The sequence below is a fragment of the Dendrobates tinctorius genome, unplaced genomic scaffold, assembly GCF_039654945.1.
Source record: "Dendrobates tinctorius isolate UK_male_01 unplaced genomic scaffold, ASM3965494v1 ptg000270l, whole genome shotgun sequence".
NCBI lineage: Eukaryota > Metazoa > Chordata > Amphibia > Anura > Dendrobatidae > Dendrobates > Dendrobates tinctorius.
In genome coordinates this window covers 10811910-10816115 of record NW_027361937.1, presented here as the reverse complement: position 1 = coordinate 10816115, position 4206 = coordinate 10811910, and positions in this window count along the sequence as shown.

The following is a 4206-nucleotide window of genomic DNA, read 5'->3' as shown; positions in this document are numbered from 1 at the left end:
TCGTTTTGACGGTGCGGCGAGTGCACCAAAATGCAACATGGTGCGTTTGGCGCAGGTAATGTAAAACACTCATGTATAATATAAAAATTATATAAAAGTGCAAATGAATGTTGCAAGCAAAAAGTATGCAATGATGAATAACACAATCCATAAAAATGATGATAAAAAATATAATTTTGTGTGAAGTGTTGTTAAAAAAATATATATCCAACCAACAAAGATGAAATATTCAATCTTACAGTTCAAAATGTGTGAAGGTGAAGGTGACATAGTGACCATATCAATAAAAAAAATGACAAGTGACTGTGAAGACACAGCATTGTATCTTTTTTTTTAAAAAACTCTTTTTATTAAAAGATTCCACAAATTAATACAACAAGCATATGACATTGCAGTATAGAATACAGATCAGCATATCATTATCATCCAAAGTAGATATAGAAGCATACTTTCAACAATAGAGTAAATAAACACTACAAATAAAGTCTAACATTTCTACAAGCATTGCACCATCAAACCAACAGGTTCTTATCAGAGTTTGAGTCTGTATTTGTTCAGATTGTAATAGATATTTAGTCTTAGGCCTCTTTCACACTTCCGTTTTTTACAATCCGTCACAATCCGCCAGGTTTTGAAAAAAAACGGATCCGCAATTTTCTTTTGAGGATTCGTTTTTTTCCCCATTGACTTCCATTATTGGCAGATTCTGACGGATTGCCGTCCGTTGCATCCGTTTTTTTTGCGGATCCGCCAAAAGTTCCTGTCCGTCACCATCCTCAAAGATTTCAAAACGGAGCTTGCAACGTTTTTTTCTGTGGCGGATCCTCCAGACACTCATTTAACCCGAAATTCTTTCTGGGTGCCGGACAAAAAAATTCTCTCTCTCTCTCTCTCTCTCTCTCTCTCTCTCTCTCTCTCTCTCTCTCTCTCTCGTGTGAAAGAGGCCTTAAGATCACTCATAACACCACTTTCATACATTGAAGAAGGTATGTTTCAGGGGTTATACCATGAAATTGATGAGGCTATAACATCAGGGGCTAGATGTGTCAAAGATGAACAGCATTGTATCTTAATTAACAAAATGACTATTTTTAGCTAGCCAAGAAGAATAAATTGCTACCTATATGTTGAATTTTATTAATAATAATAATAATCTTAATTTATATAGTGCAAACATATTCTGCAGCGCTTTACAGTTTAACAGTTTCAAACACAACAGTCATAAGTAACAACGTTAGCAATAAGACGACCCTGCTCATGAGAGCTTACAATCTACAATGAGGTGGGCGAGATACAAAATACAGGTGTGTATTTAAAATAGTGTATTTACAGTGATGGTCCAGCCATCTTGAGGGAGTGGGGGATAGATAGAGATAGTGAGTGGGCTACACACACACACACACACACACACACAAAATGACTTTTATTAGGGAATGTGATAGGCCGCTCTGAACAAATGTGTTTTGAAGCTACGCCTAAAACTGTGCAAGTTGTGGATGGTCCTAATTTCTTGGGGTAGAGCAATTCAGAGGTTTGGTTCAGCACGGGAGAAGTCTAGGAGTCGGGAATGGGAGGTACGGATTAGTGCAGAGGTTAGTTGAAAATAATTTGCAGAGCGCAGCAATCGGCAAGGCCGATAGACAGAAATGAGGGAGGAGATGTAAGGGGGTGCCGCACTGTGGAGAGCTTTGTGTGTGAGAACAAGTACTTTGAATTGGATCCTGTAATGATTGGGCAGCTAGTGACTGGTGAAGAGCGCACACGTCTGAGTACCGATCAGCCAGACTTTTGAATGTATATGTTTCTTTCTGGTTGGTCAAGAAAACAGACTTTTGCTTGTGTAAAGTAACCGTTACACCTAGCGACTCACCAGCGATCCCGACCAGCGATATGACGCGGTCAGGATCGCTGGTGAATCGCTGGATGGTCGCTAATGAACTGCCACACAGGCATATCTCACTAACTACATCGCTGGGGACGGGGATCGCTACTTACCTGTCAGACGCGGCGATCCTGCGTCCTCCCGCCCGGCTCCACGCCTCGCTCATCGTCACAGCAGGAAGCGCTGCAGGAAGTGGACGACGAGGAATGGTCCAGCAGCTTCTCGCGCGATCAGCGATAACCAGCGGGGGAGCCGGTCGGAGGTAAGTATCACATGCAGCGATATCGCTAGTAATATCGCTGTAACATCACAAAATCGGTGACTTTACAGCGATATTGCTAGCGATATCGCAGTGTGTAACGGGGGCTTAAGCCTGTAATATTGACTTGTAAGTTGGCATTTGAAGTAATATATTGTACTCTCATCCTTGATGATTAGTGATGTTTACTGATATGCTAATTATGCATTGTCTAGGCCAGGTTGCATGCAGGAGAGTATTGGCGGAGGCACTCTTCCAAAACAAATGAGTTTGTATGTAGCCACGATCATCCACCTGATTGGAAATATCCAGAAATTCAATCAGTACATGAGCTGTATATTCAGGTCATTATCATTCAATTCATTAAAACTTGTAATTCATCTTGTGGTCCCTGTCAAATCATGAGTATATCATCGATGTACCTCCAACACAAAACTACTCAACTGGTAAGAGCAGTAGGATCAGTTTAGAAGATGGTTCTCTCCCACAGCCTCAGGAAGAAATTTGCATACGAGGGCACATGCAAGGCCACCATAGCGGTCCCATGGAGCTGCAGGTAGAGTACCTCCCTAAACATAAAGAAGTTGTATGTCAATACAAGTGTAAGGGACTTTAAAAGGAGCTTACACACATTTTTTTCCAAGCCACCAGTACTAAGAATCAAACTGGACAGCCCAGATACTGTCCTTGTATCAAATATAACATGACTTGATGTCACATGTCACTAAACACATAATTGTCTCCAATTGGACATCGTCCAATTTCCTGAGGACATCAGTGGTCTCAAAAAATGATCAATGAGTTGACAAACGGGATCGCATATGTTATAAATACCAGATACGATTGGCCTACCTGGTGGTGTTTTAGGGTCTTTATGAATTTTAGGGAGAAAATAAATCCCCACCACTGTGGGTGTGTCAATCCAGAGACCATCCATTTGTTTTATTGTGAGGACTCCTTGTTCCACTGCATCAGATAATTCACGTAGTTCAATCCTAAATTTGGATAAGGGATTGAAGATCAATCTGTGATAGAAATCGGTGTTCTTAAGCTGTTTGAACATTTCCTTCTCATAAAGTTCTGTTAGCGCCAAATAACAGCGCTACCTCCTATGTCTGATGGCTTTATGATCACACCTTTAAGGCATCCCAATTCTTTTAAGGCCCCTATTCTCCCTCCTATTTAAGTTATCTCCTTTAATAGTTTCAGGGACTTTTTGTTTGTGTTCCATACCCAATTGTACAAATAAATCAACCTCCGGGAACCTTGATATTTGAGGGAATTTTTTGAATTTTGGAAGAAGCTGTTAAGAATGCCCACAACAGGGAGAGTATTAGTTTTCTCGACACTTTAATGTGCAAGGATAACCCCCCTAGACCTAAATCCAGGAGACCCAAAAAAACGCATTGCAATTATTCATACATATCACCCTTACTCCAATCGAGTACACGCTATCATTCGAAAATACTGGACAATTCTACACAACGGCTACCCTAGTGTAGCTGAATTTCAACAACCCTTTCTCCCGTGCTATCAAAGGCCACAAAATCTTAAGGACAAACTAGTAAGGGTGGACGTAGGGTCCAAGACAATAGTTCCCAAACAAACATTCCTCCAGATACAAAAAAGGGGCACATTCCCCTGCCTGGGTGTACTTACAATGTAATAGTGTACAAAAGGGCCATCTTGTCTTTCATCCTCACACAGGCCAGGGCATTCCAGTTGGAGGCTTCTTCACCTGTGAATCCATTTTTGTTGTTTAAGCCATAAAGTGCCCTTGTGGCCTTATTTACGTAGGAGAAACAACACAGCCAGTGAGAGACAGAATTTCCCAGCACAAGTCAAATATTAGGTACAATAGGACCCAACTCCCTCTTCCCTTTCATTTCCACAAGATGGGACACAGTATTTCACAGTTGAGGTTCCAGGTTCTTGAGCAGGTGGAACCATGCAGAAGAGGACAAAATAGGTTTAAGATCCTCAAGAAGAGGAAAGCATTTTGGATCTTCTCATTATAGACTCTTGAACCCAAGGGCCTCAATAGGGACTATGACACGTCTAGCTT